The 25422-nt window shown below is 40.3% G+C and overlaps 1 protein-coding gene across 2 annotated transcripts in view; it reads left to right on the plus strand.

The window, feature by feature from the left end:
- Nucleotides 1-2664: 2664 nt before the first annotated feature.
- Nucleotides 2665-25422, plus strand: part of apbb1ip (amyloid beta precursor protein binding family B member 1 interacting protein) — a 178371-nt gene continuing 155613 nt past the window's right edge. Inside the window, exon 1 of one of the 2 annotated variants that reach the window (XM_087987448.1) lies at nt 2665-2784. The gene's annotated coding sequence lies outside the window, so the exon portion shown is untranslated. Of the gene's footprint in view, nt 2785-7168; nt 7230-25422 lie in introns of those variants that run through there. The other variant, XM_087987449.1, reaches the window with a different exon arrangement.

Genomic DNA, 25422 nt, shown 5'->3' on the forward strand with positions numbered 1-25422 from the left:
AATACAGAGTTGCAAAAGAACATTTTCCAGGGATGGCCTAATATTAATGAAGTTCCTGAGGACATTTGTTCATTCGACCATGTAGAGAGAAACCTGATATTTAGAAGTGCATCATTTTCAAGAGGAAATAGGTCTTAATTTTAAAAAGCAGGTTTTTTTTTAAAGAAAAGCATTCTTTCCTGATGTACTTTGAAGAAAGTGGTTAAAAAGTGTGGTGCTGGAAAAGTACAGCTGGTCAGGCTGGTCAGGCGGCATCTGAGGAGCAGGATCATATTCCTGATGAAGCTCTTGTGCTCAAAATGTTGACTCTTCTGCTCCTTGGATGCAGCCTGACTGGCTGTGTCTTTCCAGCACCACAGTTTTCAACTCTGATCCCCAGCATTTGCAGTCCTCACTTTCTCCTCGTACTTTGAAGAAAGGCTATCAAATTGCAAAACATTCAAATGTGACACCAGGCAAAGTAGAGTTGAAGACCAATATTCTCCCATAGAAGCAGAAAAAACTGGATGTTTGCACACAGATGGGAAACAGGAGCTGGGTGGGCTTTAGGGTCAGAAACTTGTCTCTGGTAGGAACTTCAGGTTTTCACAAGTGTCAACCCTTAATTGGGATGGAGACACGTTTCCCACCCACTTAGAGCAAAATGAATGAGGTGGAGCAGGTGGCATTCAGTTCCTTGCAACCATCACGGAGGCTGTCAGTTGTCAAACAGGAAAGTCTGCTGCGTGTGCCAAAGCCTTCCACGGCATCAGAGAGAAATGAGGTTTCTCAGAAAAGAGCTGAGACAGGAACCTTTCATTTCATTGATGCCGGCCTGGAATCGATGAGTGGATGTTTAACAGATCGATAGCCATATGTTAAATTAGGCATCAAAACATTTTCTAAAGATTTACATGGGCCTTATAGTAAATTTGTAGTTTAGCACAAACCCGAGTTTCCACGTTTTCCCCTTCATGACCCTTCTGTCGAGAAGTCAGTATCCAACTGGGGAAGGACCCAGTACTTTATTTTAGTTTAAACCCATGATCAAATCACCCATTCCATCATATAAACAACAAATTACAACAAACCGCTCTTGTTTGTTTCAAACAGACCTCCACCAAATCATTTGTTTCACCAATTAAAAGAGCAATTAATGAGCACTGTCTGTCGGGAAGAATTAAATTAAAATAGAGTGGAAAGGGAGAATGCTGCTCTTTTTTCAAAATCAAAACTGTTTAACGTGCTGTGACACACCTCTGGAGCAGGTAAGATCTGAGCCTAGGCCTCCTGGCTCTGAGGCACTATCAATACACCACAAAAGCCCCTCCCATCCCCTCTTTCTTTTACTTTTGTTTTAGTAAACCCCCTCAAAGTCCATGTCACTGAGTAAACATTTACCAAGTTACAAGCACTACCCACCCATCAGTGATGTGATTAAACAGCTCTGAATTTTAGCACTACCAAAACAGCAGTGTTACTATTTCTTTACTTTATTCCCCAGCACCAAATCACCTCCGTCTCCAATTAAGTGATCAATATACATGCACAGCCTCTCAGGGATATTGCAATGACAACAAAAGCAAGACAAAGGTAGGGAGACAAGAGAGGAACTAAACTGAAATGGATTTGGAAGGGAAAACACATCTGTAAAACATGAGGTCCAAAATCACACTATGCTTTCAATTAACTCTGGAGCAGTTCTATTTCACCCTTCAATGGACCTATATTTTTAACATTGACAGTGGAGGCTGAAGGAGGGAAAATTATCTACACAGTCACTAGCATCATAGATCCAACGCCACGATCATGGCGTACAGAGTTGTAGTGGTTTCCACCTTTCTAAACGGCTCTGAGATAGGGACTGTCTACAGCAGATACCTCACCCCATTGGAAACTTACCAGCAATGCTGCCTGCGCAAGATCCTGCAAATCCCCTAGGAAGAAAGACACGTCAACACCAGCATCCTCGACCAGGCCAACATCCCCAGCATCGAGGCACTGACCACATTTGATCAGCTATGGAAGGCTGGGCACATCGTCCACATGACTGACATGAGACTCCCCAAGCAAGTACTGTACTCCCATCTTCAAAATGGCCGAAGAAACCCAGATGGATACCCTCAAGGCCTCACTGGCCAAGTGTGGCATTCCCACAGACACCTGGGAATCATTGGCCCAAGACTGCCCAAAGTGGAGGTGTAGCATCTGGGAAGGCGTTGAGCACATTGAGACTTGTCGTCGGAAAACAGCGGAAGCCAGGCGAAAACAGCGAAAGTGGCGCGCTGCCACACCAATGCACCACCACCCCTTCCTGTGACCCAAGTGTAACAGAGTTTGAAGTAGCCACATTGGTCTGTACAACTATCTACAGTCTCACCCTGAGTGTGAAAGAGAGTCATCTTCGTTTGCGAGGGACCACCAGTGATGACGTTTGCAGTATGGGACCTGCTAATTTTGAAGTTACTGCAGCAAGAGTAGATTTCAGTGTTGAGTTCAGTCCTTTATTAATCAAAGAGAAAGAAAAGAAAGTAGATCTGCAAGCAAAAATTGACTTGATTAAATATGAAATAATTGCAGTTGTTAATATAGTTTAACCAGTAGGTGGCATTTGCAGGTTTCTTGCCAATTTAAGCAAACGTTGACAAGAAATATTCATAAAACTTCCGTTAATACAGGAAACACCCAATCCCCAGTGAAGAGTGATAGATTGTTTCAGACTCAAGTCACTGGATGTTGAATACGATAAATTCCGTGCTTACTAAATCAAATTTGTGTTTATTTTGAAGCTAAAAGCATTCAAAGGTGAGTCGCAATAAATTTTCAATAGTACTTTTAATACTTTTAGTATATTTTTAAAAATAATCTTGGAATCTATGGATCTAGTGGCATAGAGTAGCATAAAGCTAGTGGCAAGTGCATAAGTCAGATTTAACTCCAATTCCAGGAACAGAAATAGTTGTTGGGAGCTTCATCATATTTATAATGCAATAAGTCATATAATAAGGTATAGCTGGAAAATAAGCGACATGTATTATCTTTGAGATTTATGTTCCAAGTTGCATTGTATTGTCAGCAATTTAAATCTTGCAAGTAGATTGCAATGATAGGACATGAAATGTTTCTTACTTCCTACATTGGTTTACTATAAGTTGCATTGAATTTTATAATTGTTGCAAAATTGTGTGAAAGAATTTCAAGACAGCTTTTTTGATGCAGTGGAAATTGATTGGTAACCAGGAAAACATTCATTATAGAGTAACTTGGCCATGTTGAAGACCAAATGATTAAGGATTTAGATGTCAAATTCACATTTTCATTTGATGTGTTGTCAACTTTGCTGTAGTTAAAAATAGCAATAGCAGAAACAAAATTGGACTTCGATATATCTCAAACTGTTAATTGTTCTTGCAACCATGCAGTCAGAACCTCCTCATTCCTTGTGATTAGACTAATTTGATTCTTTTGTTGTTTCTGGAAACCCAATTTAGAAAGCGTTCTGTGAATACTTTTTGAGTACTTATATTGAAACATATATTTAGCCAAACTTCCATTTTATTTTAAGAATAATATGCAAATTACATTTTAGGAAACTACTATACACATTTTATGGCCCCTAAAGGGGGTTGAGTACACAAACACACTGGTGTTTACGAATTAAAGTAATTTGCAGCAATTCTTGGGGTTCAGCATGAAGCAGACTGGGAGACCTGCTGAGGTAGAATGTTACAGGATTAAGCTGTATTGTTCATTTGTTCTCCACTTAGAATTACTGGAGATAGGAGTGGCAGTAGGCCCCTCAAAACTGCTTGCTATCCAATACGATCATGGCTAATCATTGAGTTTAATACCCCAATCCCACCCTTGATCTTTTTAAGAGCTATATCTACCTACTCCTTGAAAGCACATAATGTTTTGACCTCAGTCTCTTTTCTACATTGCTACATCTTTCCCTATTTGGAATGTTGTGTCACAACTGTTTCCAGAATCTCATGAAATTGACACTGTGGCTCAGTGGTTAGCACTGCTGCCTCACGGTGCCAGGGATCCGGGTTAGATTCCAGTCTCAGACAACTATTTGAGTGCAGCTTGCACATTCTCCCTGTGTCTGCTTGGGTTTCCTCCGGGTGCTCCAGTTTCCTCCCACAATCCAAAGATGTGCAGTTTAGCTGAATTAGCCATTCTAAATTGCCCATGGTGTTCAGGGATGTGTAGGTTAAGTGCATTAGTCAGGGGTAAATGCAGGGTAATAGGGTAGGGGAGTAGGTCTGGGTGGGTTACTCTTCAGAGGGTTAGAGTGGACTTGTTGGGCCAAAATGGTGTGTTTCGACACTGTGTGGATTCTATGATGATTCTGTGAAAAAGGCTAATGCAACACAAGCAAGACCTAAATCTAATTTTTGTGATAGTGCAGAGAATGTAGGTACATAACCTATCAACCAATACAAGAGAATCAACAACGATTGAACTATCAGAGAGGAAAATAAATAGTATTGACAATCAGCAAATGGAGGTTTAGCAAGTGTAGTATACTCTCTGCCCTCGGTTTTAGTGAGTATTTTAACTATTGCACCAAATTTGAATACCACCAGAATTGTTGGAAGTGGGCACAGGGCACCTGCTAGCTGGAAAGGTTGGTTAGCATTTGCTACTCACAGGTTTGCAGTTAAGGGGTGTGAAGGGCCTCATGGGATGGTGTATACTATGGAGGGCCTCATTGTCCTTTTCACAAAATATCCATTAGCTTGAGTCTGATAGGAAAGCTGAAGATAGCAGTTTTCCTACCCAGACTCAGTTAAAATGTCAGCAGAATCCTATTGGAATCTTAAATATGTGAGGTTCCTACCTGATTTAGGCCCACACTTGTCTGCATATGAGCACCTAAATTTACAATTTGAAAATGAAGGAGAACATCACATTTAACAGATCATAATTAACTGGGCCCTGTTTCTGCAGAGAGTGAGGTTAGGTTTTAAATTGATCCATTTGTACTTGTTCTTATCTGACATAAGACCTAAAGTTATGTAAGCAACCTTGCAGATTGTTTTGACAACTGCAGAAAATTGATGAAACTGAAACTTGCTCTTTAAATTCATTCCTGTGAAATTTTAGCCTGCAAAATTACTTGAGAAGTATAATTTATACAATGTCTGCAGCCAAAGTGAGGAGGAATGCTATACTTGTTTCCAGGCTGATTCAGATAAATGATGATTTCAAAGTTGCCAGATCAATACATAGACATCAGACGCTTGAACTAATTGCTTCAATATTACAATGTGAATATTTAACATCTTAAGGGAGACATTAATGTATTAAAGAGACTGGTGCCTACTTAAGTAGCAGGCAGAGAAAAGTCACACAAACATACTAAGTGCTCATATGGTAGTGTATTGCAGATAACATTAAACTTGGAAGAATTGTAATCTGAGGATGACAGTGTGCAACTCAAAAACAACAATGACAAGTTGGAGGAGTGGGTGGATAGATAGCAAATGAGGTTCAATGCAGAAAAGTTTGAGGTGGTATAGTTTGTTCAGAAGAAAACTGAAATAAAGAATAAAATAGGGATGCAATTCTAAAGGAGGTTCTAAAACAAAAAAGGAACGAGACAGCATAGATTTAAACTGGTGTGTAAAGGAAGCAAGAGTGATGTGAGAAAAAATTGCTTCACACACCAGGTAGTAAGGATATAGAATGCACTGCCTGGAAATACAGTATAGGCAGGTTCAACTGAGGAATTCAAGAGGGCATTGGATAGAAATGGAGTGCAGGGATATGGGGAAATGACATGAGATTGGCAATTGGCAATAGAACTGGTGCGGGCCTGATGGGCTGAATGGCTTCCTTCTACATCATAACAATTTGATGATTTTGTGATAATACAAGCGTAAATATCAAAATCTTGATTAGATGTTAGCAATGCTTTACAGGAGGAACTGCCGTATCTTGTTGCAACCTACTTTTTGTGTTTAAGGTCTCAGTGAACATTGATGTTGTAGGAGTTTGATTCGGCTAAACAGTTGGGTCAAGCCTCTTATAGTTCTAAACTATCCCATCATCTTCTGAAACATTGGAGATGATCTTTCCTTTTTGCAACCTTGTGAAATACAGTCAGTAGCCTACTTCAATGGTAATAAAAATGAAGACAGATGTTAAACAGGCTTTAGGCCTATTACATGAAGTTAAGATCTACTCAATTCTGTTTTCCATTGCAATGATTATTAGAGATCCTTTTGACTGGAAAAAATTTACATTAGAGGATTCAATGTTACATTCTATTCAGTTGACCTGCTCACACAGATTTTGATGCAACACTATTGCAATCCAGGCTTCCTCTGTAGAAGGCCTTCTCATCTGCTGCTCTTCTTCTAGAAAGTCTGACCAAAATGCTGCTGTCACACAATTTGAGGCAAATGAGTCCATCGAACATTTCTCCACCCACGGCTGAGAGTTTGATCAAAACTTTTGTGATACATATTTGCTTAAGGATTGTCTTAACCCAATTATCTCTTGGACCTGGTTATTGTAACCTTAGAATTAGCATCAGTGCCATTGGACTGGAAAGAGAATAGATCACACCTTGATTACTGAAGGCTCTGGCTGGAAATTGAGTGGAAGTAGGATCAAGTTGTGTGATGATTCTTATCTGGTGGAATAGTTAAGGAGCAAGGATCCAGCATAAGTAATATCTATTGAGTTAGTTAATTGCAAGATTCAGCACTTTTTCATGATACAGACCAACTTCCTCCATGGTTTCCTCCTGCCCTACCCCTGAACTCATCCATTTATCGAGTTTTTTTTTCTCTTATTCCCTCAAAATGTCCTCTCTAAACCCATCCTATCAGACCCACATCCTGCTCTTACAACCCTATTTCTACTCATCTAATGGCTAGCCATCTTCAAATCCATGTAAAAACTTTGCAAATGTCAGACCTTAGTGAGACACTTGACACTCCTCAGTAATTGAAGTGAGGAAACTCCATGGAAATAATTACTAAAGATAGAAACGTGGAAAATAGGAACAGAGTCGGTCATTTGTCCCTCTGAACCTACTCCACTGTTCAATATGGTCATGACTGATCATTCAACTCATCATTCTGTTCCCTTTCTCACCATACCCTTTCTATAGACAGAACATACTTCCTCAGTTAAGGAGATCAAAATTTCACAATTCCAGACAAAAACAGAAATTGTTGGAAAAGTTCAGTAGGACTGGCAGCGTACGAGGAAGGGTCACTCATCCCAAAACGGTAACTCTGATTTCTATTCATAGATGCTGCCCGACCTGCTGAGTTTTTCCAGCAATTTCAGTTTTTGACTGACTTACAGCATCTGTAGTTCTTGCACAATTCCAAGTCTGGTCTCAGTAAGGCTCTACATAACTGCAGCAAGACACTCCTGTTCCTGTACTTACATTCGCCACTTGCTGCAACTGCATGCTTACTTTCAGCACTGGTGTAAAAGGGCACTCAGGTCTCATTGCACCTTCCCCTTTCGCAATCTGTTGCCATTCAGACTAAGTGGATAACCTTACATTTACCCACATTATACTCCATCTGCCATGCATTTGCCCACTCTCACTGAACTTGTCTAAATCACACTGAAGAATCTTTGCATTCTTCTCACTGTTCACTCTCCCATCCAGCTTTGTTGTCTGCAAACCTGGAGATAATAAACAATACAATTTTGTTCTTGGACATTCCTGGACACTTCATTAATTGACAAAGCCTCCACATTAAAATTACTGTCCTATGCTAGATTCCGTTCCTTTTATCACTTTCCGCAGCTCTACAGCTTCCAACAAGCCTTCATGTAGGTCCAAAGAAGGATAAGGGTAATTAGATGATAGTGTCACTCTAGGTTCTCCATTTGAACATGAAGCCAATGATGCTCAAATTTAATTTGCATGTACTTTTACGATGATGCAAAATTGTGACATGATATAGATTTTCATCTAAATATGTCAAGCTAGCAATTGTCAAAAGCTACATGACATTTTGAACTAGCCAAAAAACACTGACAAGGCGGAAACATTGAGTATAGACACACAAATTGTAGTTATACTCAAAGTGCAATTGACACATGAGCCTGACATAATGTAGGCTGCAGGTGTAACATTCTATTGTATCTATAATGTAAATACAAACCTATAAATTATGAGGAGGTTGCCTCATTTCTTGTAGAGAAAGTTTAGGTTGCTGAATTGGCACATTCATTTGCTAGTGCTGATAATATTACCTCATAAATAGCATTTTTAAAATTTGTACTTTATTGATGAAACAAATCCATGGTTTGCTCATTAATGGTTTTACCACCAGCATTGTAGACGAGATTTGTGAATTTTAATTAGATTTATGACAGATTCCCCACCAATTGGTGCAAAAGATGACATTTGTTTTCATTTGTCTTTTTCTCTGAAAACCTTAATTTTAAAATGAGTGGTTTAATTTAAAATTACACATTTTTAAAATGAATATGTACTTAGGGATTTTGTTCTTGATTTTGGCTCCCAAAATGTCATGTGTTACTTCATAAACAAAAACAGAAATTGCTGGGAAAATGCAGCAGGTCTGGCAGCATCTGTAGAGAGAAAGCAGAGTTAACATTTCGAGTCCAATTACCCTTCTTCAGAATTGATTGTAGGTGGAAAAGGATGGTACATACACTGTATACTGAAATTGGGTTGGGAGAGTGGGGCGGAGTAAACAATAGGTGGAGATGAAGCCCACAAAGAGAGAACAGCAGTTGGACAGACAGAGGAAACAGTAAAAGTCAGCCTGAGAGAATGAATAGATGCTAATGAGGACCACTAGTAGCCGAAAATAGGATGATTGTGGTAGCAGCCCATGTGATGACAAGGCCTTGTGTGTGGAGTTAAGGTGAGGACTGGTGTATTACTTCATGTTGACTTTGATCTAGAATTAGTCTAATTGCTGTCAACGAATTGCAGAGATTTCAGTAAGTTCCCCTGCACATCTTCTTGAACATTTTTGGACCATAAAATACAGGAGCAAAATTAGGCCATTTGGCCCATTGGCTCTGTTCCGCCATTCAATCATGGCTGATATGTTCCTCAACCCCATTTTCCTGCCCTTTCCCTGTAATTTTTGATCCCCTTGCCAATTAAGAATCTATCTCTGCTTAAATGCACTCAATGATTTGGCCTCCAGAGCCTTCTGTGGCAGTGAGCTCCACAGATTCACAGCAAAGAGCGTGCTACATTTTATAAATAAAATTTGCCCCATTCCCCTCTGAATTTGATTTCCTTTAAGGTAACCACATACACTGCAACAGATGGTGAGTCTATATTTTACACCGTGTTTCCGGAAACTATTTGTGCCCTGCAGTCTTCAGATCTTTAGATTAAAAATTGCAGCATACTGCAGCAGAAAACAAAACAATTGAACATGTTGGGCTGAATTTTCAACAGTTCGTGGAGGTAGGTCTGGGCTAGGGTGGGCCAAAAATGGACGGAAAGAACCATTGGGCTGGTCCATCTTGTGCACAAGATTAAATGTTCCAGCCAGCTGTGACAGGGAACCAATTAACCAATTGGTCCAGATCAGATTTCAGTCAATGGTAGCCCTCAGGAAATTGACAGTGTGGGATTCAGCAATAGAATGGCAAGCGGAGATAATTACTGCTTCACTCATTGGAAGCCTTGCCTGGCACTTGTGTGGCACGATTTTTACATGCCAATTATCAACACAAGCCTGAATGTTATCCAGGCCTTGTTTCATATGGACACTAGATTAGAGTGGTGCTGGAAAAGCACAGCAGGTCAGGCAGCATCCAAAGAGCAGGAAAATCGACGTTTCGAGCAAAAGCCCTTCTGATGAAGGAGTTTTTCCCGAAACGTCGATTTTCCTGCTCCTCGGATGCTGCCCTACCAGCTGTGCGTTTCCAGCACCACTCTAATCTAAACTCTGGTTTCTAGCATCTGCAGTCCTCACTTTTGCCTTCACATGGACACTGGCTATTTCCATATCTGAGGAGCTAGTTAATTAAGGACATGCATAAAATGCCCTGAACATTCCAGACAGAGTACCAGGAAGCCACCTGTGAAATCATGACAGAATGCCAGTGTCAGTCCAACCAGAATTCAGAGCCAAAGTCTCCACTCAATGCAAAGGTGCCATGATAGTGAAAACCTCCATCCATGGGCAGCATCCATTCCTGTGGTGGAGTCTGTCTTTTCCAATCCATGACCTTGACATTTTTGATCTTTCTCATATTCCCTATTTGTAACCAATGACAGGGAATAGAGATAAGAATTGAAAAATAAAAGCAGGCACAATATTAAATAGTTCTCAAGTATCCAAAAGAATGTTGCCAAGGCCATGCATTTATTGGCCCGTCCTAATAGTCCTTGTGAAAGTGCTGGTAACCTTGAACTGCTGCAGTCATCTGTTACTGTTACACCCATTGCGTTGTTAGGCAGGAATTTCAGAATTTTGATCCAGTGGCCATGAGAAATAGTAATAAAATTCCAAGTCAGATGTTTTGTGGATTGCAGGTGCTTATATATGATGGTGTTCCCATGTATCTGCTGCCCTTATCCAGTAAGATTTAGAGGTCATAGGTTTGGAAGGTGCTATCCAAGTTGTTGCAGTGCATCTCTTATATGGGACATGCAATTATGCATCAGTGGTGATAGGAGTGAATGTTTAAGATGGTGAAATTGATGTCAATCAAGCATGTTGATCTGTCTTGGATGGTATCAAGCTCCTTGAATGTTGTTGGAGCTGTACATATCCAAGCAAGTGGAGAATATTCCCTTACCCTCCTGATTTGTGATTTGTAATTAGTGTACAGGGGAGAGTAGTAGTAAGTTCCTCACCATCGACCTCTCAACCTTTGAACAGTTATTGCAGCCATATAGTTTAGAAATCTCCTTCAGTGCACTTCCTGGTCAATGCTAACTTCCTGGGAAGTTTATAGTGGGGGAATCAGCAGTAGTAATATCATTGAATATCAGTTCTCTTTTGTTGGGCACTATCATTGACCAGCAGCCATGTGGCACGAATGTTTTGTCACTTGTTAACTCAAGTCTGAATATTGTCCAAGCTTTGCTGCTTGCCTTTATAATCCATGCTGTAGGGACATGGGTTCAAATCCCACCACAGTTGGAAGAATTTAAATCTAATTGATAAATCTAGGATTGAAAGCTAATCGCGTTAATAGTAACCATGAAACTATCACCAATTGTTGTAAAAACCCATCTGGTTCACTCAGTCTTCTTGGTAAGGCCTGTTACCCTTACATAAGCTGCCCTAGATACTTCAGACACCAGACCCTCAGCAATGCGGTTGACTCTGAGCTGATCTCTAAAAAAAGTCCAGCAAGCTACTCATCTCGAAGGCAATTAGGAATCAGCAACAAATGCTGGGCTTGTTAGTGATGCTCACAGCCCAAGAAAGAATAAACAAAATGGGCATGGACTTCTTCTGTGCTGTGACTGCTACTTGTTGTTAGTTTAGTAGTAATGTCCTTTGACTAGTAATCCAGTACACCCAGACTAATGGTCGGAGATATGGATTCAAATCCTGTCATGAAAGATGGTGAAATTGAGTTTAATAAATAAAAACCCCTAGAGTTAAAGACTAAACTAATGGTGACCATCAACATTGTCAGTAAGTTTATTGATTCATTAATACCTTTTCAGGAAGGAAATCTGCCATCCTAGTCTGGCCTACATGTGACTCCAGACCCACAGCAGTATGGCTGACTCTTCACTGCTTTCTGAAATGGCCCAGTAAATAATATGAGACCTCAAGAAAAGAATTAAACAAAATGGGCCATCTAGCATCAACATAAGCACCAGAAATATCATAAGCCCACCCAACACACTCAACTTGGTAAAATCCTCCTTACTAATATTTGGGGTCTTGTGGTAAAATTGGGAGAACTATCCCAAGAGCCTAATATAGTCATACTCATTGACTCATATATGATCCAGACATTACCATAACCATCCCTGAGTATGATCAGTCCCACCTGAACTGGTTGCAGTGTGGTGCACAATCAGGTGGGAGTTCCCATTGGATTCCTCAAGATTTCACCAGATCCAATGAAATCTCATGATTTCAGATCAAGCATTAGCAAGGAAATCTTCCGATGATTACCAACTAACATGCACCCACTAACACCTCACCCACCTCAGCTCTTGATTCAGTAGTCCTCCATGTTGAGTATCAATTGAAAGAGGTAGAAAGGATTGGAAAGAGCATAGCATGCACTCTGGATGTGGGACTTAAATGCCCATCACCAACATTGGTTTGACATCAATGTTACTAATTTCTAAAAGGACATATTTGCTAGATTGGATCTGTGGCAGGCAGTGAGGAAACCAACGAGGTGGAAGAACCTGTTTGGCTTTGATCTCCCTACCCTGCTTGAATCAGATACAGCTATCCAAGACAGTAACAACTATAGTGCTTGTGGGGATGAATTTCCACCATCACATTAAAAATATCTTCCGCCATGTTAAGTATAACCAACTCTATAGCATAGTTCAGGGGATCATTATGCAAGATGCGTTGTGCCTGGGAGGAGAGTGTGCAACTGAGAATGGTATTCCCCTACCTCTGTTGCCATTAAACTTCTCGGTGGTAAATGTCAGAAAGTAAATACTCATGGGGTAGCATACTGGCAATGCTAGAAGTTTAACTGTCTAACAGGAAATAGAGAGTAGGTGTAAATGGGTCTTTTGTAGGTTGGGAAGATATGACCCTAGACTTGTTGCTGGGACCTCAACAGTTTTGAATAATTTATTCAGATGCTCTCCAAATTTCCTGAAGAAACAAGTGGGTATGAATATAAGATTATGGAGAGGACTCAAGGAGATTGCAAAAGATTATAGACAGATTATCGGATTCAAGATGCTGTCGACAAATGGTGACTCTTTGTGTACTCTCTGCAGCAGATCTTATTCTCACAAATTAAAGGCGCAGTGATCTGGCAAAGATGTCAAACGAAGGATAGTGTGGGAAAATTGTCCGTTCTGACAAGATTACAAAAGAAGCATATCATCGAAATGGAGTGAAAGGCATCTGTATGCCCTGGTATATGAATTGCAAAAGATTTGTATACAGGTGTAGCAAATAAAATATTATCAATTATTACCAGTGGAACTAAACGCAAAAGTAGGAAGGTTATACTTCAGTTATACAGGACACTGGTGAAACTGCATTTGGAACACTGTGGGCAGTATTGGTCATCTTATTTAAGGAAGGATATGAGGTTTTGGAGGCAATTCAGAAAAAAGATGAATAGTCTTTAACTGAAATGGGCAGATTGTTTAGTTAGTGAGGAAATGTTGGACAACCTCGGCTTAAATTCACTGGGGTTAGATTAGATTAGATTACTTACAGTGTGGAAATAGGCCCAACAAGTCCACACCCGCCAAAGCGCAACCCACCCATTCCCCTACATTTGCCCCTTTTACCTAACACTACGGGCAATTTAGCATGGCCAATTCACCTGACCTGCACATCTTTGTGACTGTGGGAGGAAACCGGAGCACCCGGAGGAAACCCACGCAGACACGGGGAGAATGTGCAAACTCCACACAGTCAGTCGCCTGAGTCGGGAATTGAACCCGGGTCTCTGGCGCTGTGAGGCAGCAGTGCTAACCACTGTGCCACCATGCCGCCCATGGGAGTAAGAGATGACTTGACATTATAACAAGGTAGTCGGATAAGTTCAAAGTAATCTGGAAAAGCCAACGTGATTTTGTCAAAGGGAAAACAGCTTTAGCCAATTTATTGGAGTTCTTTGAAGAAGTAACTTACGCTATAGATAAAGGAGAACCAATGTTTGTACTGTATTTAGTTGTCAAAAGGCATTGAGTAAGTGACATTTCAAAGGTTATTGTGGAAGATAAAAGCTCATGGCGTTGGACGTAATATATTGACATAGATAGAAGATTAGCAGACTTAAAGGAAGCAGAGAATAGGAATATGTGGGTGCTCTTCAGACTGGCAAGCTGTCACGAGTAGTGTGCCATGGGGGTCAGTAACAGGGTCCAACTCTTTACAATTTTTGTAAATTATTTGGATGAAGGGATGATAGCTAAATTAGCTGGTGACACAAAGGAAAATGAGTTGTGAGAGGACACAAGACAATAAGACAGAGGAGCAGAATGAGACCATTCAGCCCATCATGTCTGGTTCACCATTCAATCATGGCCGGTATGTTTATCAACCCCATTCTCCTGCCTTCTCCCTGTAATCCTTGATCCCTTTACTGATCAAGAACCTGTCAATCTTTGACTTAAATATTTAGTGCACATTGAGGCTTCAACGATTTGGCCTTACAGCCTTCTGCAGCCGTGAGTTCCATAGGTCTCACTAACCTCTGGCTTATAAAAAAACTCCTCATCTCAGTTCTCTGAGGCTGTACCCTTGGGTCCTAATATCACCTACTAACGAAGCCATCTTCTCCACATTCACTCTATCCAGACATCTCAATATCCTATAAGTTTCAATGAGACCCCTTCCTCATTCCTCTAAACTCCATGATGTGCAGGAGCCTACAAAGGAATATCGATAGGTTAAATGAATGGACAAAGGTCAGACAAAAAGGTCGGAAAGTGGGAAATTATCCATTTTGGCAGAAAGAATAAAAAAGAAGCATAAATTGCAAGAGGTTGCAGATCTCTGAGTTGCAGAGAGATCTGGGTGTCCTAATGCATGATTAGTTTTCAGGCACTTCCAGTAATCAGGTAAACTAGATGTTTTATTGTGAGAGGTATTGAATGCAACAGTGGGGAGGTTATGCTTCAGTTATACAGTAAGACTACATTTGGAATACCTAGTACAGTACTGGTCACCATATTGACTAGACTACCTGGATCGAAAGGATTTCCTTATGAGGGAAGGCTAGGTAGGTTGAACTTCAATCCTCTGCAGTTTTTAGAAGACTATGAGGTAACTTAATTTAAATATATAAGATCCTGAGGAATCTTGACCAGATGGATATTGAATGTATGTTTCCTCTCGTGGGAAAATCTAGAACTAGGGATCATAATTTAAAAATAAGGGGGTGCCTATTTAAAACAGAAATGAGAAGACAGTTTTTTTTTCTCTCAGAGGGTCGTGAGTCTTTGGGCTTCCCTTCCTCAAAAGACAGTGGATGCAGAATGTTTAAATATTTTTAAAGTAGAGGTATATAGATTCTTGATTACCAAGGGAATGAAAGATTATCGAGGGTATGTAGAAATGTAGAGTTCAGGTTGGAAGCAGATCGGCCATGGTCTTAATGAATGACAGAACAGGATCAAAGAGCTGATTGGCCTTTTGTATGATCCTTTTTTGTATATATGATTTTTTGGTAAGTTAAGTTGTTTGATAATGGGAGGGGAAGAGTTAGTGTGCAAAGTCAGAAACACCAAAGGAATCCTCCCGCAACCATCTTACCTCGGCCTGCACTCTTCTAGCCTAGCCATCTGAATTGCCGGAGATGGTGGAGGTGTTGTGTTATTCAAATCTATCCCACTATTTCTGGTCTACAATGCTGTGGTCACTGTGGTAAGGTATAACAGGGAACATTTATAGTTCTATTTATAAAGAAATCGTTAACACATCTACATAGACCACCCTTAATGTGTAATGTGATTTTGCCGTAAATTTCACTCAGAGGAAATCTATCTGCTCACCACAGAGAAACAAACATAATTGAAAATCTTGTTACAGTAATAACTTAATAATCAAAAGGCCAATTCCAAGTAGAAGCCAAACAAAAGAAGGGAACAGTGATGTGGCCTTAGTGAATGGAGTTTGAGGAACTAACATTAATTGAAGTTATTGGTTCCTCTTTTTGAGGCCAACTGCAAATTGTGTGTAGTTTTTAAGCAAATGTCAATTTATAAGCTACACTGCACTTTTTAAAAATGCATTCCTTTCTACCTTGCCGTGTAACTGCTGAGGAAAATGTTGGTGTCAATACAATAAGAGATGCGATGGCCTACTTCCATTCTGGAACTGTCCCTGAGCCTATTTGAAGGCCGCGGGGAGAGATTTATTAAAGGAGTGTAGCCATCTAGGATTATTTTAAAAATACCCCAATTTTGATCAGTTTAGTTCTCTTATTATTATCATCTTGTACTTTGCCATGTGTTTGCACAATGAAACCATTTTACATGAAAAGATGGGTTGGAGAGAGGGCAACAACTTCCTAGGATAAAACTCATAGAATCACACAACAGAGAAGGAGTGCATTCAGACCAATAGGCCAATGCTCTCTCTTTGAAGAGCTTTCCAATTAACCCTATTCTCTTATACTTTTCCACATGGTCCTGCAATTTATTTTTATTTTTATGTATATGTCCAACCCCCCTTTGAAAATTGCTGCTTCCAGCACAATATATTCCAGATTTATAACAATTTGCTGCATAAAACAAAATTCTCAGCTTCACTTTTGACAATTTTGTCAATTATCTTCTTTCTGTATCAAATGGAAAAATAATTCCCCTGTCTATGTTACCAAAGTACCACTTCAGTTGAACATCTCTGTTCAAACATACCCCATTACCCACTAACACCCCATCAAAGTTCTGTGTTCTTAGTAGTACATTTCAAACTTTTCTAGCCCCTACCCATAATTGAAATCCCTTATCCCTGAATTAATTCTGGTAAATCTCCACTCCACCCTCGCCAAGACTCAGTTTTCCCATGTTTCTTCTTTATTCATGTGCTGATGAAATGCATCTTTATGTGTTTTCAATATTTTCTCTAATTGTTTTTTCACTTAAACTGACAAAGCAAGTGCTGTCAATCTCGGCTTTCCTACAATGCAATACAGAGAAATACTAAGGAAATCTTTTGGACATGTATTTCAGTGAGGTTGGCAAAGTGGAACTGCGCACTTAAATGATAATATGATGAAATATGTGGTTAAATGAGAGTAAATGTATAAGCTTCCAACACATCATTATGGCTCTTTTCCAACTGGATTTCAAGAATCTCAATGACTTGAATCATCTTTTAATGCTGCTGATTCAGACTTCAGCTCCTTATTGTGGTTAATGTTGATACAAGAGCTAGTAAGGCCATCAATATAATCACTACACATTTGAGATACAAAAACTGATTGTTTTCTTAATTTACTCAATGGTTAAATAAGTCATGTACCCAGTAATCCACTGGGGTCTCACCATGCATAAAAAACTGGTAATATAAAAATAAAAGATTATTCTGAATGTTTTCTTCTCATTGCATGGTTTGGTTCAAGCACACCCAATCGGTTAAAGTTGATATAATTTACAAAACTAAAAGAAATAAATAAGCAAATATAAACTCACAACCCTTAACTGTCACCAACGATGCACATTATGGATTTAGCTAAAATCAACAGGGCTAAATTTCTTCTTGCCGTTAGAAGCCAAAACATAAGATGCAGTGATGTGTATTGTTTGTATGCATAATATATCACCATTCCTTCACTGCTGTTGAGTCAAAATCCTTACTCCCTTGTAAGTCCATCTACACCAAATGGACTGCAGTGGTTCAAGAAGGCGGCTCACTCAAACCTTATAAAGGGTATCTGGGGACAAATAAGAAATGTTGGACTGGCCAGCATGAGTGAAATAAAGCTGTTAACTCCTGCAGGTACCATTAATAATACTTCTGAGAGTAAACAACTCTAGGACACATTAAGCCACTGCTCTTTTTCTGTTTTGAGTATTAAGCTGTAATTAAAGCTGGCTTCCTAAGTTCTTAAGACCTGAGATTGCTTTCATCCCCAACCCACTTCCATTCTATCTTCTAAAGCATATTGCCAGTTACACAAAGGAAACAGAGTTGTGTTTATGGAAAAGAAATATTATTGTTGGCATGGTAAGCCAGTGGTTAGAGAAATGTTTTTAGTCCACATGACTCCTCTTTGAAGTCTCATTGGATTGCTGACATGAAATTATAATCAATAAATAAGATAAAGTTTAAGTTGGCACCAGAAAAATTATCAGGAAAGCTACTACATTATTATAAAAAGTCCCATTGCTTCACTAATCATGATTTGGAGATGCCAGTGTTGGACTGGGGTGTACAAAGTTAACAATCATACAACAAGTTTATTTGGAAGCACTGGCTTTTGGAGCGCTGCTCCTTCACCGTCACAACCACCTGATGAAGGAGCAGTGCTCCGAAAGCTAGTGCTTCCAAATAAACCTGTTGCACTATAACCTGGTGTTATGTGATTTTTAACTTGCTTCACTAATGGCCTTCAAAGAAGGGAACTCATCACCTTTACCTTGTCTTGCCTGTATATGATCCCAGTCCTACCTTACGTAGATGACTCAACGCCCTTAGAAAACCATTGTCAATGAATATTGGCTTGTCAATACCAATACCATTCAAAACAATAATACAACTGGATTAAGTCAAGACATACTGAAGTCCTGTGACTAACCTACATTTATCTATGAGTCATGAGATGCTGTTTTAGATCTCCTAGTGTCTAGATTCCAACTTTAAGACTAATATCCTGGGAACATGTTTCATTAGTGTCAAAGCAATCAGTAATATTCCTCTCATGCAACTTACCTGGACAAGAAAAGGTAACAAGTCATACCCCAGGATTCTGTCAAAATGTTCATTTTGCAATGTGTGTTAATGGTAGACCAACAGATTCTAAAAAGATGTGCGGATCTATGAGACATGCTTGTAGTAAATGGGCAGCTAGAATGATATTACTTAATTTTACTTTTCCCTTCAATATTACATGCGTGAACCAAATATGATTCCCAACCTTAGCAGGGCATATTCTAGAAGGTATCAATAAATAAATGACGACTTGCTTCCAATCACTGTCCCCACACTCCCCACATGTCTGGATGCAGTTTCAACAACATTTAAGAAGCTTGACACCATCCAGGACAAAGTAGTTGTTTAATTGACCCTTCATCCAAAAACATTCACTCCCTTCACTTCTGATGCTTGGTAGCAACAGTCTGTACAATCTTCAGGATGCACTGCAGAAATTCACCAAGGTTGCTTAGACAGTACCTTCCAAATCTATGACTATAATGAACTAGAAGAACCATGGTATTCAATACATGGAAATATCACCACATGCAAGTTCCCCTCCAAGCTGCTCACCATCCTGACTGAGAAATATTTTGCTTTTCCTTCAGCGTTTCTGGGTCAAATAGCATTCTGGATCTACCGATAGCGACTGGAGTTCAAAAAGGCAGTTTGCCACTACCTTCTCAAGAACAATTAAAGATAAACAATTAGAGATGTGAAAGATTAAAAATTGAAGAGCAGAAAGAGTGGAAGGATTGTTGACACCATTAGGTGAAGCAGATTGCATGGATGGAAACTCATATGGAGCAATAATACTGATGTGCCAAATGGTGTGTTTCTGTGCTGTAAGTACTCTGTAATTGTGTAATGCAATTTCAGAGACTCTATTGAGCTGGTTAAATTTGTGGAAGTGTCATAGTAGTTCCTGTCAGTGAGGTTCATTTCTCCTTTAAATTGCAAGCTACAGCAGTTTATTGCAGAAACCATGTACCATTTTGGACTCAGACAATCTAAATTCTTGTCCCTTTAGTTCTTTCCTGATCTCTCTATAAGATGGTATGAAAAACAAAATATACTCTGTTCATGAAGCTAATTCAACCCAGTCTGCCTTTACAATCATAATAGCATAAAAATGTTCACAAGGAGCAACAAAAGAAATCTCTTAATACCAATTACTTGAAATAAGAAACTAATTTAGTGAGTGTTTCAAGCTAGGATACTGTAATGAATATTGATATGGGTGTGGATATAGTGAGCAGTTTAGGTTACAAGTTTTAGCTCATAGAGATGGATAATAGATATGGGCCAGGTCAGAATATAAAACAAAAACAGAAAGGGCAGGAGAAAGGCAACAGGACTGGCATCATCTGTGGAGAGAGAAACAAATAACTTTTCAAGTCCAGAATATAGGTTGGAAACATAGGTGTGATCTTTGAATTTGGCATTATTGTGAAGCTATTATAGGCCCAGATCTGGGTCTTTTTATTTCAATATTATTTGCCAACTGAAGTCACATTCTCTGTTTCAGTATTGATACTTTATATGAATCCATGAATAGTGAGATATTAATTGAAAGAGTCAAGTGTTTAAACTACTCCAGTGTTCCTTTACCTTTAGAAGAAGTGTTTCTTTCACAAATATTGATGCTTCTGTTTCATCAAAAATGGAATACTATAAACACAATCTGCCCCCTGTACCACTGAAATCTGACTGCTTGAAGAGAAATTAAACATCCTGCTTTCCACTGAACACAGGCTCACTTTAGCTAGATCATGTTTATAATCAGAACACTTCACTGGATTTTTGTAAAGTGTCAAATGCAGCTGTGTAGTTTCCCTTCCAAAATGGGTTTAGTTATGCTTCAAAAGCTTGAAACAGTTGGCTGATTGTTGCATTGTAACTCACCAACCTCAGTGGGGTGGTTTCCTGTACTGAATGGGAAGGGCATACTGATCAACAGTTTAAAGCCATGTAGTGAATAATTGCAGACTTATGCACTATCATCAACTTTTAATAACAGAATGTTGGACACAGTTCACTTCCAAATCATAACTTTCTCTTGGTTTCCTTCACTATTTCCCAAATCATTCTAGATATGTTCTCCGAAGAATTTCATTGTTACTGCTTTTTATGGATGAGTTTAATGAAAATGACATAAAAGGACAGGATGTTGTCATGATCAAAGTTGCCCGACAGCTGAGCTAAAAGAGAGATCTAATTCCATGCTAGCAGGTCTCATTGATGACATTTTGCGAGTGACAATCAAACTGCTGGAACTGGCATCAAATTGAAGATGGCGAGATGCATCTCAGAGCTGCCAACTCAATCAGAGAACTAGCAGCAGGGCAGCCTGGGCAGTGGTGGCCATTGCTGAGGTAGCAGGCTGAAGGGGAGACCATCTCCATATAGAGTTACTATGGAAGAGGAAATGGGGTTCTTTCGGTTTACTGCTATGAGGCTGTAAAAATTTGGCCAAAGTTTCTCATTGCAATGTTCAGACATAACACAAGAATTTTAGCTGCTACAATGCCATTTCAAGTTAAAATGGCATCGCTGCCATGCATTTCTGATGTTACATGTGACAGCTGTCCATGGTAAGAATGTCAGTGCAGGGCAGAATGGGTGCGTAGAAGAGTATGCAGAGTTGGCACAACATGACATCAGTCAACATATAACACTGATTTGATGCCAATTGTCCTTTTATTGATCTGACCCTTTAGCTAATGCCCTCTCTTAACCTAGCATAATTGAACAAACTGGCAGTTACAGGATGGGCCAGTTATTCCCATCACCACCACAGCCCTACCTGTGCCTCCCCCTACAAACCAGCACTATTTCAATGCATCTGTTTCAATGAGTTATTAATAAAATGGATAAGGAACATTGATGCAGCACATGCTCAGGAGCTTAGTTCTTTCATCACAAGCCCACTAAGATCACTTGGTTGCAGATATAGTTGTTATAGTTCTGTGCCCCTTGACCTACAATATGACCGGGGAATGGCCAGATGGTGATAGAGAGAAGGACTAGCTGCTTTAAGAGGGATGAAGGAGAGAAGTATTCTCAGTAGAAAGCCATTTCTGCCCAGGGTGTTCAGGCAGCAATTCTCTATCTCATTTGGGTGAGGAACATCCGTGTCTGATGCTTCTATGTCACTAAGGAGATGCTGACTGAAATCTGCAATCTGTTCCAGCCCAAACTGTAGAGTTCAAGCAGGATGTGCACAGCACTCAAACTGAATGTGACCATGGCAACAGACATTTATCCATCAGACTCTTTCCAGGCTGAAGCACATGCTACATCTAATCTTTCGCAGTTTGCCATCCACTGATGTGTCGGGGAGGATATGGACTCAGTCTGTAATAAAAACAGATGAATGCATTTCACCATCCAGGGAAAGAAGGTGGATTTACCACAGGCTTCTGCCCAAGGTACAGAATGTATTTACACTCATCCGTTTTTTGGCACAACATGACCTTTCTATGATGCCTGACAAATAGAAGAGATGCTATTCCGTCAACATTCAACTGGTGGAGGCAAATACGTAGTTTGCCATTCAAGTCAATGATAAGTGTCCTGACAGCAACCATGTGGCAGTTCACTGTACTGTCTCCATTTCAGCCATTTTAACAAAATAAAACCAGCATGGGTAACAGGCACATAGTCAAAGCAGTGCTGCTACACAAAATGGCATTGAGCAGGTGATTGAAGTGTTCGGCTGCCTGATTTTTCTGAAAGAGCTGTGCAGTAACTACCAGAAGTGGATGCAGGAATTTGCCATGCACTACTGCACTGTTGCACCAGTGTGAGAATACAGCCTTTGTGCTGCAGCATATATACAATGAGCAACTGAGGAGGGGAAGAGCAGAAGAACAAATGGAGGGGATAATTTCTGAATAGGCAGTCTGTGATCAGCTCACCAACTGTAGTACAATAGACTGCAATTCCAATTCCACTCCAAACATTCCAAACCAACAATGTAAATCAAATATCAAAAACAATCCCATGTAAAAGTCACTTATCATCTTTGCCTGTCGCACCTTTCAAACAGTACCTCCCAGTCGCTGCAGCTTGGCTGGTGCAAGGTTACTGACTTTTAACATGGGAGACTGCAGATGGAGGATGACCTCGAGCGGCTGTGGCTCTTGTTTGGCTCTGGAGAGCCTACCTCAGTCCAGGCTGCCCAACAAACAGACCACAGAAAGGGTACGGTCGGAGTGACAGCATGAATGCTTTCATCCTGAAATGGGTTTGTGTTCTGTACAGCACTGTCATTCTCCCAGAGCAATGCCTCAGCAATCCTAGCAGTGTATTTGAGAAAGCAATCACTGGCCTGCTGTGAGACCCTGCAATCCCTTTCTAACACTGGTAGCCGTGGTGACAGCATGCTCAGTTTCACGACACAAGCTTAGTTTGCATGACTTTCATCTGAGCTTCCAAGCCAGCAACCAGATATCAAGTGACTAATGGTTGTGCTGCAATGGAAATTGATGCATCAGCTATCAAATACGGCATCATGGTTGTGTTCATAGATAAGTTAATGGAGTTACCCATCAGTTCTATCCTGTGTTCTCATCATTGTGCCCAGACTTGTGCCTAATTGCTTCTGGGCACATCCATGTTTCATATTCATCATCCTTTATCTTTCTTTAACTTCTGACTGAGCACTTTATCAGAGACTTTTGCAATAGACCTTGATCAACAGTCAGCGAGTACCTGTACCACTCATGCCCGGTGTCATATAGTTATACAGCATGGAAAAACATCCTTTGGTCCAATTCATCCATGCAACCAATTTTCCCAAACTAAACCAGTCCCATTTGCCTGCATTTGGCCCATATCCCTATAAACCTCTAGAACCAACAAACAGTTTCAGCAGCTGAATTGTTAGCTGTAAGTGTCAGAATGAGAAATGGTGTCCCTTCTTTATTATAACGCTTTCTTGGTTGGTTCCACTACTGTCGGTCATGTTATTCTTCTTGGATATCTGAACGGAGAAATGTACAATTATGGTGAGAGGAGAGAAGTAAAGCAAGAAATGGATGCTTAAACCACCAGCAGCTTTTGAATCATTGTGGGATGAGAGAGAAATGGTATGAACACACTGTCTTCTTCAATGAGTTCAGTAGAGCAATTGGTCTGTAGTCATGGTCATTCCAATAATGGCAAGCATTGTTTTGTCATCAGGAATAGGATCTGTGAGCTTGCCTTTCCCTGACTGCTATTCACTGATCTTGACCACTTGTGTGAATTTATTGAATGTTTTGCAGCATTAGATCCAGGCCCTTGATGCTAAATTCCTAACATTGACCACCCTAGCTACCTGCTCCCAGTTCCCACAGCCTTCTGAGAGTTTGTTTGGAAGGTTTCCTTCCACACTCTGGATTTATGTAATCTCTTCTCCTAGACCAAGACCTCCAGTGCAGCATCATAATATCTTAGGTACACTGTCTGCCCATTTAAGAAAATCATAGAACTGCAGAAACTGAAAATCTGAACCAAAAACAGAAACTCAGCAGATCTCGCAGCATCTGCAGAGTGAAAGCAGAGATAGCGTTTCAGGTCTAGTGATCTTTCTTCAGAACTGGTTGTAGCTAGGAAAAGGTTGCCATATATATGAAAAACAAGGAGTGATGGGGCAATGCAGGAGGAGTATGGGATAGGTAGAGATAGAGTCCAGAGAGAAAGACCACCAGTAGGCAGTCATAGACAAAGGAATGGGTAATGGTGAGCCAGGAAGAAGAGAAAAAAGCTGATAAAAGGAATCATAAGTCATATAGCCACAGAGATATACAACACCAAAACAGATCCTTTGGTCCAACTTGTCCATGCCAACCAGATAAGAGCTGAAAATGTGTTGCTGGAAAAGCGCAGCAGGTGAGGCAGCATCCAAGGAACAGGAGAATCGACGTTTCGGGCATAAGCCCTTCTTCAGGAATGAGGAAAGTGTGTCCAGCAGGCTAAGATAAAAGGTAGGGAGGAGGGACTTGGGGGAGGGGCGTTCGAAATGCGATAGGTATCCTAACTTAATCTAGTCCCATTTTGCCAACACTTTGCCCATATCCCTCCAAACTCTTCATATGCATACACCCATCCAGATGCCTTTTAAATGCTGTAATTGTACCAGCCTCCACTACATCCTCTGGCAGCTCATTCCATACATACACCACCCTCTGCCTGAAAAAGTTGCCAGGGTAAAAACAATGACTGCAGATGCTGGAAACCAGATTTTGGATTGGTGGTGCTGGAAGAGCTTCCTGAAAAATTTGCCCCTTATTTCTCTTTTATATCTTTCCCCTCTCACCCTAAACTATGCCCTCTAGTTCTGGACTCCCCCACCCAGGAATATACCTTGTCTATTTATCCTATCCATGCCCCTCATGATTTTATAAACTCCCCCACCCAGGAAAAGACCTTGTCTATTTATCCTATCCATGCCCCTCATGATTTTGTAAACCTCTATAATGTCAACCCTCAGCCTCTGATGCTCCAGGGAAAACAGCCCCAGCCTATTCAGCCTCTCCCTATACCTCAAACTCTCCAAACCTGGCAACATCCTTGTAAATTTTTTCTGAATCCTTTCAAGTTTCACAACATCCTCCCAATAGGAGGGAGACCAGAATTGCACACAATATTCCAAAAATGGTCTAACGAATGTCCTGTACAGCTGCAAAATTACCTCCAAACTCCTGTACTCAGTGCTCTGACCAATAAAGGAAAACATACCAAATGCTTTTTCACTATCCTATCTACCTGTGACTCCACTTTCAAGGAGCTATGAACCTGCACTCCAAGATCTCTTTGTTCAGCAACACTCACTAGGACCTTACCATTAAGTGTATAAGTCCTGCCCTGATTTGCCTTTCCAAAATGCAGCACCGCACATTTATCTAAATTAAACTCCACCTGCCCCTCCTCA

This window comes from Chiloscyllium plagiosum, unplaced genomic scaffold (assembly GCF_037043375.1).
Source record: "Chiloscyllium plagiosum isolate Xiang-an unplaced genomic scaffold, Cpla_swu_hap1 HiC_scaffold_5, whole genome shotgun sequence".
Taxonomy (NCBI): Eukaryota; Metazoa; Chordata; class Chondrichthyes; order Orectolobiformes; family Hemiscylliidae; genus Chiloscyllium; species Chiloscyllium plagiosum.